Here is a 13,753-nt window from a genome sequence, read left to right as displayed (position 1 = left end):
ACTTCCATATCAAGACTGTCCCAGATGTAGTTCTTATTTGCAATCTTACTCCTCTCTATCTTCTTTTTTATTCACCTGAGCTGTATTTTATCTTTGTTTTATATTTATTTGATGATTATCAGTAAACTGTGAAATAACTGTGACCTGGCATCTGTCTCAGTGTATACATAATCATTTTAATTAAGGCAAGCAGCACAACTGCTACTGGTATCCCCCTGAATTTTGTTGGTGGCTTTGTTGGTTTATGTCTGTACCTGGTTCATCCTTTGGGTTAGGTCCTCACTGAACGATGAAAGACTCCTGAGGAAGGAATGCTATAGCTTCCTCCACAAAGGAGAGAAGACAAAAGGGATGACTGATAGCAACAGGGTAGAAACAATATCCATTAACTCTAACCATCTCTTGTTCTGCATTGTGGTCCAATGTCTTTCCTAGGTGTAATATGTGGAAATGTCTACTAAAGGGAGTATTTGTCTCAGTGCAGTGAAAAGGTATATATGCACATATTTTGTGTACCAAATTATTAGTTCTCAGCACACTGGATTAAATAATCATTGGGCCAGATTTTACAGGGTGAGTGAAGTACTCTCAGCACAGAAGCTAACGTAGTTACCATTTTCCTAACTTTGTTGCTCACCATTATGGTACTATTTAATGCCCTGGAGATATAATTTACTAAACGGTACACTAGTAGACTGAACAAGCTAATGCACCTCTCACAGTGTCTACCTTATACCCAGGGAGCAACTAATTCCCCATATTATCACATCCAATATTTTATAGAAATGTCAGTATGGCCATCACTATCAACATTTCACTGATACAGCTTCTCTTCAACTTCATTATACTATTAAGATATGACTTCCTCAACAAAAAGGGGGCTCATTTGTAGAAATAAGGCATATCTATCCCTATGGATCGGTGTGAATTGAGCTAGATTTCTAACTTTTAAAAATATGCATATTCAAGTATCTAAACTATTCTTGAATTTAGTACTATGAAAGAGTATTTAATGATATCGGTGATGATCATTGGACCAAAACACACATGTTTAATAGTACATTTTCACAAGGGGTAATTTTAAATGAATTTATTCTTCAGCACTCATTCAAATACCTGTGCAATTCTGAGCCACTATTCTGTGCAGCTCTTGCATTTTCAAGATTCATTTTCTAATCAGTGAAATCATTTACCTCTCTCAGATGCTAGGTCAGGAGTAATGGAGCAGGGAGAGCTGTTAACTATGACATGCTGCCTTTTCTTTCAACTTTCTGGGAAAGGCAGGAAAAAGAACACCTTAGCATCACTTTTTTTCATCCAAAGAGGAAACAGACACTAATCAACATTAAATTCTGCCCCCAAATTTAGTAGTTCAGTTGTCCACAGTGTCACAGTGCTGTGTGTCACATGAGCTCCTAATCATGAAGTCTTCTTAAAAGAATGCCCAGTACCTTTGCTGTATCCCAGGTGTGATCCTGTACACTGTCCAGGACCATTTCACTCCTTCCTCCAAAAGGGAGAAATGATACTGATGGGCAAAGCAGTGGCATCTCTCTTTAAAATTCCTGTCACACAGTGTGACTTAGAGCCTTACAAAATGTCGGACAGTACGCCCTGCTTTTACAAGGATAAAATCAATATGTTTGGGAAGATTTACATATTCATCAAGGAAAGGAGCATGGCAGATTTAGGCTTCTAGCAATTTATCGTGTTGGCATAAATGATTTAAAGAACTGAAAAATCACTGACCCTCTAAAATGCCTTAGGAGAGCAATATTAGAAAACCAGATGAGGTGATAATCTGTATTAATTTGTAGTTGTCTAGCATTTATGGGAGTGCAATATGGAAGCCAAATTTTTATGCATCTTTAAGTCATTTGTGCATTGGTGAAATGTATAAATTGGGAAGGGCAGAACTATGAAATTGACAGTATCTGTCTAACTCTGTCTGAGGTAAGTTCAGTCTCGTCTTGTCACATCTTTTCCATTAAACCTGATTGTTACCAAATGTCTTTCACCAATTTTTAGTGGTAACCAAGGAAATGCAGCAAAAGGGAACCATCTCTCTAGGATTGGCTCACTAGAATTTTCACTGTTACGATTTCTGTCTTCTCATCATTTCTTATGGTTAGATTAAAAGTTTACTTAAATATTTTTATTAAAATATAGCTGACATACAATATTATATTAATTTCAGGTGTACAACATATTTTTTTTAAGATTTTTATTGGGAAATTGGGGGAAGGGGAACAGGCAAGTTGCTGTCGTTTTGTTCTTCAGTCTAGTTGTGGAGGACGTTGCTTCACTGGCCCAAGTTGGCACCATCATTGCGCTCTTCTCTGGCGAGGCAGATCAGTCGCCGGCTTCTGGACGGCCGCTCACTGTGGCTGCTGGCCACTCACGCTGGCTGCTGGCCACACACAGTAGCCCATGGCAATCCACTGCCACAGGGACTGCAGCCCACGCCATCGCCGGCGACTCATGGCAGCCCAGCTCCAGGTTGAGCTGTTGTTCAGCATCTTAGCTGTGGAGGGCAGTGTCACTGGCCCTCATATGTGGGATCCGAACCGGGGCCCTCTGGCATCCCAAGCGAGTTCTTAACCATCGCGCCACTCGGCCGGCCCAGGTGTACAACATATTGATTCGACACATATATGCCTTATGATGTGATCACCCTGATAAGTTTAGTAGCACCCTATCACTGTGCAAAGTTATTATGCTATTATTGTTTATATCCCCGGTGCTGTATGCTACACCGTCATGGTTTGTTTATTTTATAACTGGAAGTTTGTACCTCTTATTCCCTTCACCTTCACCCATCCCCCACCCCCTATCCCTCTACCCCGTATCACTCTAACAACCATCAGTTTGTTCTCTGTATCTATAAGCCTGTTTCTGTTTTGTTTGTTCATTTGTTTTGTTTTGTTTAGGTTCCACATATAAGTGAAATCATATGGTATTTGTCTTTCTCTGTCTGACTTATTTCACTTAGCATAAAACCTTCTAGGTCCATCAATGTTGTCACAAATGGCAAGACTTCATTCTTTTTTATCGCCAAATAATTTTCCATTGTGTGTATGTGTATGTGATATATATCACATCTTCTTTATCCATTAGTCTATTGATGGACATTTAGGTTGCTTCCATATCTTGGCTATTGTAAATTATGCTGCAATGAACATAGGGGTATATCTGTCTTTTCAAATTAGTGTTTCCATTTTCTTTGGATAAATACCCAGAAGTGGAATTGCTGGTTTGTATGGTAGTTCTACATTTATTTTTTTAGGAGCCTCCATACTGTTTTCTGTAGTGCCCACACCAGTTTACATTCCCACCAACAGTGCACAAGGGTTCCTTTTTTTATACATCCTCACCAACATTTGTTATTTGCTGGCTTTTTGATAATAGCCATTCTGACAAATGTGAGGTGATAGCTCATTGTAGTTTTCATTTGCATTTCCCTGATGATTAGTGATGTTGAGCATCTTTTTATATCTGTTGGGCATTTGTATGTCTCTTTGGAAAAATGTCTATTCAGGTCCCTTGCTCATTTTTTAAATGCATTATGTCTTTTTGCTATTGAGTTGTATGAGTTCTTTTTATATTTTTGATATTAACCCCTTATCTGACATTTGCTTTGGAACTATGTTCTTCCATTCCATAGATTGCCTCTTTGTTTTGTTGTTTGTTTCTTTTGCTGTGCAGAAACTTTTTAGTTTGATGCAGTCCCACTTGTTTATTTTTGCTTTTGTTCCTTGTAGTTTGGTGTCATATCCAAAAAATTATTGCCGAGACCAATGTCAAGGAGCTTTTCATTTTAACTGTTTTAATAGGTATACAGTAGTTTCTGCTGTTCTGGGCCGGAGTGTTTTATAAATGTCAATTAGATCAAGTTGATGAATAATGTTATTCAAGTCTTCCACATCCTAGCTGCCTTGGGTCTGCCCTAACATGGACAATTGAGGGGTTTATACACAAAGTTAAGGAATCCTTTTCTCTAGTTCTTTTCTTTCGTGATTCTTCCAATACTCTTTGGATCTCAGAGGCCCATCTTTCTGGTCATTTGCCCAGAAAGTCAGCATTTCTCTTGAAGTTTTAATTTCCTGTGCTGCTACCATACATTTCTGTATGACTGAAACTGCCATGAGACAAGTGGTGAGAGAGAGAAAGATAGATAGACAGATAGATAGACAGATAGATAGACAGATAGATAGATAGATAGATAGGATTTCACCCCACTATGTGCATACCATAGACTTCTTTTTCTAATTCCTCTGTTTACAAAGACAGAGTTTCTCTTGGAGTTTTGGCTGTCTGTAATGCCAAAACACAGTTCCATGACTGAGGTCCTCCACAGAGAAAGGCAAGAGAGAAAAAAGAAAAACATATAGGAATTCTCCTATACTTTTCCACTTGAAAGCTTCCTTTCTCCTGGTCCTCTGGTCAGTAATATAGGGTTTCTTTCAGAGGTTTTGCTGCCTGGATTTACTGCATGGTTTTGTAACTTGGTGTCAAAGCTGTGGAAGGTGAGAGGAGAAAATATGTGGAAACTCGCTACCTTATGGGTTGCTTATTTAAATTTTGACTTATCTCCCAAACTTTCTTGCTGTTGTTTACTTTGCAGAGTCCTCAGAAAGTTCCCTTTTGTATCCAGAGTATTTAGTTGTAATCACTGTATTACAAGTATTTAGTCGTAATCATTGAGAGAGAGAGAGAGAGAGAGAGAGAGAGAGAGAGAGAGAGAGAGAGACTGTAGTGGGCATATTTCAACTTGGCCAGCACTGGAAGTCCTGATTTGTGTTTGGAAAAGATCAATCTATGGAGCAAGGGACTCAGTGAGGTTAATGTGTAGATCACTATAATAGTCTAGTTAACAGATGGTGATAGCTTGGATTAGGAAGGCAGCAAATGAAATAATGAGAAAGGTATGGTTTCAAGAGACATGTTGGAGGCAGAATTAATTGGATTCAGTAATAAGTTGGAAGCAGGGATTGAAGGGGAAATAAAAGATGATATCCCTAATTCTGGTTTAGAAAGTGGATAGATGATGGTACCATTTGCTGAGGTAGGAAATGCTCAAAGAGGAATATATTTGAGTGTGTGTGTATGTGTAGAAGGAAGGGCATGGGAGGTTATGGGTTCATTTTTGGAAATGTAGAGTTTGACGCGCATTTGAGATAACTAAGTGAAATGTCAAGTAGGCAGATGTATATATACACAGTTTTGGGACCTATAGGAGAGCTTTGGGCTGGGGATGATAAATTTATGAATTGTTTACATAAATATGGTAATCAAAGTCATGGTTATGATTTCCTATAGAGGGCACTGGGAAGAAAAGAGGAGAGCCCCAAACCACATCTTGAAGAACTCAGACATTTAATGGCTTGGTAGAGGATAAACTATGAAAAGGAAACTTAGAAGGAATGAACAGAAGTTTAAGAGGAAGCAGGCAAAAGGAATGTGTTGTGGAAGCCAAGGACAGAGAGTATTTAAAAAATAGATTGCTCACATCACATGCTCTTGAGACATCAAAGGGGATGAAGACCGAAAAATGTCCCCTTTGGGTTTAGCAACATGGATGTCATTTGTGACTTTAGTATAAGCCACATGGTGGAGTAGAGATGTGGTAACCAGGTTAGAATGAGTTGGAGAATGATTAGGAGGTGAACAGGTGGAGATCACAAGTATAGACAACTCTTGGGAGAAGTTTTGCTATGAAGCAGAAGATGGAGATAGGTCCCTATTTACTTGGAGGATATGGGCTAGAAGGAGGTATTTTGTTTTAATGAGAGAACCTTGAGCATGTTGAAAAACTTATAGGAATGGCCAATTTGAGGGAGGAGGTTGAATAGATAAGAGAAAGAAGGAATCATGAAAAAGTAATTTTCTAGGGAGGGACAGAAGAAACTGGGATCCAAAGTATCAAGGGATTGGCCTTACTTACAGAGGAGGCATATCTTGACCTAACTGTAAAGGGTCAGGTTGGCGGAAGTACTCACTATGGGTACCGAAGTATGTAGGTTTCCATGTTTGGTAGGAGAAAGGTGAGGGAGTTCCTGCCTGGTGGCCTCTATTTTGTCTGTAGAATAGTAGGTGATATCATGTTCTGAGAGTTAAGAGGGAGGCAATGAGTGCTGGACTAGGAGACACTCTGAAGTTTGAGGAAACAAACACTATAGAGAGTAGGAGAATGAGGTGTGCAAGGAACTATAGTAAGCCGTGGCTCCTTGTAACACCATGCTTCAGACACAGTGAACTTTTTAAAATTCCTGCAACCTACTTGCACGCCTCTCTGAACTTTCACCTATGTCATGACCCCTGCCTGGACCACTCCTCCTGCCACCTTCATCTGATGATTACCACTCATTCTTCAGGTCTCAATTTAGAAGCGCTTCCTCTAAGAAAGCCTCTTCTGTGGTTCGGGAAAAGAGGTTAGCTGCCCTGGGTATGTGCTTTGTTGGCCACCCTTACCTTGTTCACCACCATCCACGTTGTTGTAGTTGCTTGTCCAACTGGCCATCTCTCCTACTGAAAGGTCAGCTCTCTGAGGTTCAGGGACTACATGGTGAGGAGTGATAACGTAGTTAGGCCTAAACCATAGCACGGGGCCTGCCGCATAACAAGCACTTAAGATACAGTTGCTGAATGAATGCAGTAAACTCACTGTGACAAGACAGAGAACTGGTCACGTGGTCAGAAGGAGGGTGGGACTCTTAATAATGGTCTGTCTAGATGAAAAGCCTAGTCAATCAGAAATGCTGTTTTTTTAACTCAGACATCGGCCACTTTGCAGCTGAGGCATGAAGGAAAACATCAGAGATCTAAGACGGAGACTAATTTTTCTCTGTCGGTGGAATATGCTGGGGGAACACTGACCCATGCTTTTACCAGCTGCCCTAATAACCTGATAGTGCTGAGAGGGGGACACTGTGGGTGCTAGGAGGTAGGGGCCCTGGCTGAAAGGAACACCACCATTCTGAATGAGGCTTTAATTTGCACGGGACCAAATGTGGTCATGAGTCAGTTGCTGATTTTGACTCTGTTACTTAATATGGTTCATTATTTCAACAATCTGAGAATAACAGCTGGACTGTGTGGGATGAAAGCAACTTTTCAGTGTAGGCAAACCGATCATGGCAGCTCTCTTGGACAAATGTTACTAGTTTGCAAAAATACCCCCCCCCACTTTTGGCCTCATTCTTAAAAAAAAAAGCCAACTTGCAAGATGTGCATTCATGTGTGTAAGACAACGCAAGGACAGATTTCAACTAGAGGAAATGCTTTTACAGCTAGGCTGCCTCCTTCTCCCTCAAAGGCTGATAAACTACAAACACCATTTAGGACTGGATTTACAGTTACTTTTGTGTATGCCCTGAAAACTCACTTGTCTTCGGGGGATACTAGTTCACAGAGAAAGCAAGTTAGTCCTGAGAAGTTCAGTTACTCTCCTCAAATATCAACAGCTTAGTGGTAAGAAAGCCAAAATGACAGGCCCTTTTCTATAGCGGTTGTATTCTCAAGATATCTATAAAGACCCGCTACAAACAGCAAGAAAGTAATAGCTATAAATGTTGCTCAGTGGAAAGGGTTGGGAATGGAGGTCCCCCTCCCAGTCTCCAGTTGGAAACTGACTGATGTTCCATCACTTCATTCCATGAGCTTCTCTGCCCGTGTTTTCCTTTCCCTTTGCTTTAACTCCTGGTGTTTTTTTTTTCTTGGTGGTGGGACCATTTTCCAGGTCTTTGGTATAGGATTTCTGTTTTGTCTTATTTCTGGAGTGACTGTCTTTTTGAGAGGGCCCAAGTTTGCGTTTCCTGAAGAATCCCCGCAAAGTCAGGGATTTTAGTGTTTTCTGGTCTGTTTTAGTCCTCTTCAGCAGCACAGTAATGCAATCAACTGAAGATTCCCCTAAGACAGCTGCAATTTTAGGGTTTCTTTTTTCATCTCAACTACTTAGTAAATGTATTTTGGGGGCTTGGGGTTGATTATTGAAATCCTCTCTTTGAAGTTATCTGCCTTCTCTGGCGATAGCTCCTCAGTGAGTTTAGTGTGGTGAAGACTTGTGTCTGGGATAGCTGTGTCACAGGAGGCCAAAGTATCTGAAAAGAGCTTGGCTTTGGAGAAGCCCTGACTTTGACTTTGAGAATACATGAGTCCTTGGGTCTCTGTCCGTGGCCAAAAGAAATGAATTCATAATATATGAAGGGACCCTAAGTATTTCCATTAATTTATTTCATAGTTGAAAACAGAAAACAGAGGAAACTATGCTAAGTCATACATACATCTGATATGCAGTTACACAAGACTCTTACATTTGAAAGAAATTCTTGACGCCAAAGAGTAGTTCTAGTGTATATACCAAGTCCTCATTGATAACCTATACATAAAGAGGAGGTGGTGTGTCATAATGATTGAGAAGGGGACTTTGGGGTTAGAGGGCCCAGGTTCTAGCTATTTGGACTTGGGTAAGCCATTTGAGCCTCTTAAGCCTCTGTTTTCTCATCTGTAAAGTGGAGAAAATGATAGTACTCCATGCATAGAGTTGTAATAAGAATCAAATGAGATCATGCAATTAAAATTTGGCACAGTGCCTGAAAATAAGTGCTCAATAATTACTTAATGTAACAGGACTTTTTGCTATTTTTTCCCAGTTACCTTCCAAGGAAAGTGGATTCAGTTATATAAAGAGCTCTTTGTTCTGTTACACACCTTGATAGTTTTGGGTAAGCAAGTTTGGAATTAGAGACGGGGAGAACCGAATTCCTCTGTCCACCTGTTCCCTCCCACTATCCTCTTCTTTTATTTTATTGGTTTTCACAGCACTTATCATCACCTATTGTGGGTTGAATTGTGTCCCCAAAAGATATGTTTAAATCTGTATTAGTTTTATAGGGCTACCATAAATAAATACCACAGACTGGGTGGCTTAAACAACAGAAATTTATTTCTTCCTAGGTTTGGAGGCTAGAAGTCAAAGATCAAGATGTAGGCAGGGTTAGTTTCTTCTGTCAACTTTTCTCTTGGCTTGTGAATGGCCATCTTCTCCCTCTTTCTTCACATGGTCTTCCCCTGTATGTCTATGTCCTAATCTCTTCTTATGAGGATACCAGTCATATTGGATCACTGCCTTCCCCAATGATCTTGTTTAACCTTAATTGCTTCTTTAAAGGCCCTATCTCCACATACAGCCATGTTCTAAGGTACTGGGGATTAAGACTTCAACATATGAATTTTGGGGGGACACAATTCAGCCCATATAAAAATCCTAAACCTCTGGTACCTGTGACTGTGACCTTATTTGACAATAGGACATTTGCAGATGTCATCAAGATAAGATGAGACCATACTGGATTAAGGTAGGCCCTAAATCCAATGACTGGTATTTTTTTTAAAGAGAGAGTGACACGGAGACACAGAGGAGACATACAGGGAGTAAGGCCCTATGAAGATGGAGGCAGAGATTGTAGTTATGTTGTCACAAGGTAAGGAGTGCCAAGGATTTCTGGCCACCACCAAAACCTATAAGAAGCAAGCAAGGATTCTTCCTTAGATACTTTAGAGGGAGCATGGTCCTGGCAACACCTTGATTTCAGACTTTTAGACTCCAGAACTGAGAGAATAAATTCCGGTTGTTTTAAGCCACCCAGATTGTGGTAGTTTGTTACAATAGCCCTGGACAACTAATACACTACCTGACATTATGTATTTATTCATTGTTTTCTGATTCCTCCACTAGAATGTAAGCTCCATGAGGGCAGGGACTTGCCTATCTTGGTCACTATTGTAATGCCAGCATAGTGGATGTTTACTGAATGAATGAATGAATGAATGAGGGAAATTTTGAAGGGAAGGGGTGAGGAACAGATGGGAGAAGGAAAAGGGGGAGGAAGGCATTGAAAAAGTAGATGATCATGAGTCTCAAATATACTAACCTTCTACTGAGTGGACTTCTGGTGGGAGCCGCTAAAATAATTGAGTCCTGTCTAGTTTGATGTGGCAAGAAATAGAGACAAAATATGGAAATTGGTGCCAGAGGAGCCATGTGAGCTTAAACTCCTACGGAGCAGAAATTGAGGGGATTTCATTGGACTTTCCTGGGTCATGGAAATAGCAGGGTCCAAGTCACTTACACTTATCTCCCCAAGGAACAAGGGGACCAGCTGATGTCTGTTTTACAGTTAAGATATGTAGTTACCAAAGTTCATCCTCTATGTACCCTACATTTATTTTCTCATGACATTTATCTTTTTAGCAATTTTCTCTGAGTTTGGGGAAAATTTCTAAAACTCATTCTAGTACTCTAGTTTAGTTTTCTGCAGTAGGCCACCTAGCTCCAGTATATTTTTTCATCTGAAAGCAATCTTTCCTGACATTAGGTGGTTCTTATTTTAGAAATGAAATGTCATTTCAAATTTTATTATAAATCCAAATCACTGATTTTTATATTCTTCTTCTTTACTTTGTAAAAGAAGTCCCTTAAAACTTTTCTGTTCTGACTCCTTAGAGGGTCTTTATATTTTGAACTCTCGACTCTTTCTCTCTCTTTACCCAGTAATTTTTTCTGTTTGTTCTTTCCCCTATCTATTCCTAGCCATTACTGGTATTGATACATCAGAGACTCTGCGGGTCCCAGTTAAAATATTTTAATCCAAGACACTAGGGAAAGTTTTTATTTTCTATTATTTTACAAATGAAAAACATTCCTTCATTTGACTGGAAGGAATAGAGTGTTATATAAAGGAGACAGACATGGGACAGGGAAGCAAACTGCTGGGCCAAGTATCTTCTCTTCCATGTTTGTTGTAGCAAATGGTGGCTCCTGATCCACATCTTCCAAAATCATAACTGTCCTGTTAACAGTCTGCTGGGGCAATGCCCTTGCTTCTGAGCTCCTTTTTCTCACCAAGATGAGCCTGGCAGTGATGTCCACTGGTCTCTCTCCACTGTATATACAAGTACTTCAGGAAATGTTTGAGTTTTCTCTCTTCCATGTGGCCCATAGCTTTCCTATTTCTATTTAGAGCTGCTCTGATTTTGGGAGCTTCTGTGAAATCCCATCCATTACTCCCAATGTATTGGCCCAGTGGTCAATTCTTCCCTTAATCCAGTCCCATCCACACAACATGCCAACCTTCCAAGTTTCCCAGGGTTGATATATATTTCCCTATATTTTTTATTTCTTTGTTATTATATTGGGAATTTGGGAGAGAAAGAAGTTAATTGTACGGGATCAACTTGTCATCTTGAGGCAAAATTGAGAAAATGTTATGTCAACATTTTATAGAGGTGGGCCTTAGAGGGTAGAAGGGGGCACATGACCTGGGGCTAGAAAGTTCTGGGTTTTAATCCAAGTTTGACATATTTCTGGCTATGTGACCTTGGCTACTTGACCTCTCAATGTCAAGCTCTCTTTCTTACATCTCTGTGATCTTCAGGAATGGAAAGCATTTGTATAGGACAAAAGGACACAGGAGGGCATTCGATGTTGACAGCAAAAACAAAGGCATAAACATTGGAATGAGTGTGATCTGTAGGGATAAGAATAAGCTGAGATACTGCAGATATTGTGGTGGCATGTCCTATAGCCAGTCCCTCTTCTTCTTGGCTGGAAGAGATCAATTTTCTTTTCAGGTGTTTCCTCTTCTTTATACAGCCATGGTAGTCCCTCTTCTCTTACCAACTTTGGTCATGGGCATGTGATACAGTAGCCAGGATGTCATGAGAGGACATTTCGGGGACTTTTGGGAAAGCTCTTCTTGTTGAAAAGAGAACAAGAAGCAGAAATGCCTTCTCTTTTTGCACTGGACATTGTTGCCTATGATGCCTTGAGCACAGGAGAGTGATACTGAGAACAAACTCCCTGCTGAGGATGGGCTGTTGGGTCTGGGATATTAGAGAGGAGGGGAAGCAACAGGGTACTTGATGATATTGTGAAGACACTGAATTAATCAACCCTGTAATTTATATCTCTCTAGACTTCTTCGTTAATAAAGCCATTGGAACTGTGTGGATTTTCTCTTTTATCGGCAATCCAAAGCATACAAAATGATATAAGAGAGACTGATGTATATTTGCCTAGGAAATAAATGTGGTTAGGTCAGAAGGAGAAGTGACATTAAGAGTTTTGAAAACCAGATAGAAGGGTTGAAGTTTGTTGTGGTAGATCACAGGGAACCGCAGGAAACTTTTAAACAAACTGATCTTGACAAATGTAGCATTTTAGATAAGACTCATTTGAGAATGATACAGTGGCTAAAATAATGAATGGAAGACACTGGATTTAAGAAGACCAGCTAAAAAATCTGATAGTGGTCCAAGTGTGAAACAGTGGGCACTGGGCCATAGCATTGTATTACAGGAAATCACTGTGTACTTTTGGTTTAGTTTTTCCTTCTTTTCTCTTTTCTCCTGTAAGGCCTGGTGGAGAAGAACTTCCTGTTAGTAAGACAGTATACATATCATTTAGGCAAACACTTCAGTATGAAAGATGTTATCGAGGAGCAGGCTGCTGATTTATGAAGTACAGAGACGAATGCCTAGAAAGTGGGAGATGGAAGATCAAAGAAGAATTCTTTCTCAAATACCAACAGCACTATTCCTATCTGCACAATCCCTACCATTCTGTAGGCTGCACTCATCGAGATGGCAAAACCAAAGGGGAAGGAGAAATTGTTGCTTCCCAATGGCACTTGGCATCCAGCAGCACAAGACATCTGATCCTAGCTTGAGAAACCTCTCAGGTAAGAAAATCCATCCTGCTATAGACTTTGGACACCTCCATGTACGTGTATACGTACCTGTGTGATATTCCTTTATGAAAAAAACATATTTCTATTTAATTCTTAGCTCAGTATGACAACATATAAAATAAAGCCATATATTCAGGTCCCTCATTAAGCTAATCTGATGTTTGAACGTTGGAATTTAAAATAAATTAAAATAGGCTTTCCATTATAAAAATGTTCAACAGTTTACTTTAAATTGTAACTTTTTCTGGTGTACATTAAAATTAATTGAATTTTCAGTTGACTTTACAAGCAACATGTCTGTTTTGTAAAGTAAATTCCAACTGCAAAGAAAGTTATTTTCATGTTTGGTAAAGACTCATTGTTCTAAATAATGAATACAATGGAGAAATTAGAAGACACACACAGCTTTTACCCAGCAGGGAGTGTATTTTGAGATTCAATAAATTTAAGCTAATCTGATTTTTTTTTTAAAAAAGCACAGTTTCTTTTCTATGCATAATTGTATCAGTTAGGGATTGCATTTGACAGAAAATCCCAGTAAAGCTGTCAAGCAGTGGCTTAAAAAATTAATGGGATTATTTGTCTAATGCTTCAAAAGTCGGGAGAATGTACTTGAGGGGTAAAATTATTCCTCTCTTCCAGCTGTACCATCATAACCAATGGCTGCTTCACTTTGAGCACCACGTAAGATCCAGACAAGAAAAGGGAAGGGGGAAAGGAGCACCAGTGGACTTTAATTACACGGTCAGACAGTTAAGTTCACGAACTTGTTGCAACAATGTTGCTAACCTTTTTTGGTATCAGAGGGATTATTCATTATGAATTTATACCAATTGGACAAGCAGTTAACCAAGTTTACTATTTGGAAGTGCTGAAAAGGCTGTGTGAAAAAGTTAGACGACCTGAACTTTTTGCCAACAATTCATGGCTCATGCATCACGACAATGCACCAGCTCACACGGCACTGTCTATGAGGGAATTTTTAGCCAGTAAACAAACAAATG

Source organism: Hipposideros armiger, unplaced genomic scaffold (assembly GCF_001890085.2).
Source record: "Hipposideros armiger isolate ML-2016 unplaced genomic scaffold, ASM189008v1 scaffold_620, whole genome shotgun sequence".
NCBI lineage: Eukaryota > Metazoa > Chordata > Mammalia > Chiroptera > Hipposideridae > Hipposideros > Hipposideros armiger.
This window is presented reverse-complemented; position numbering follows the sequence as displayed.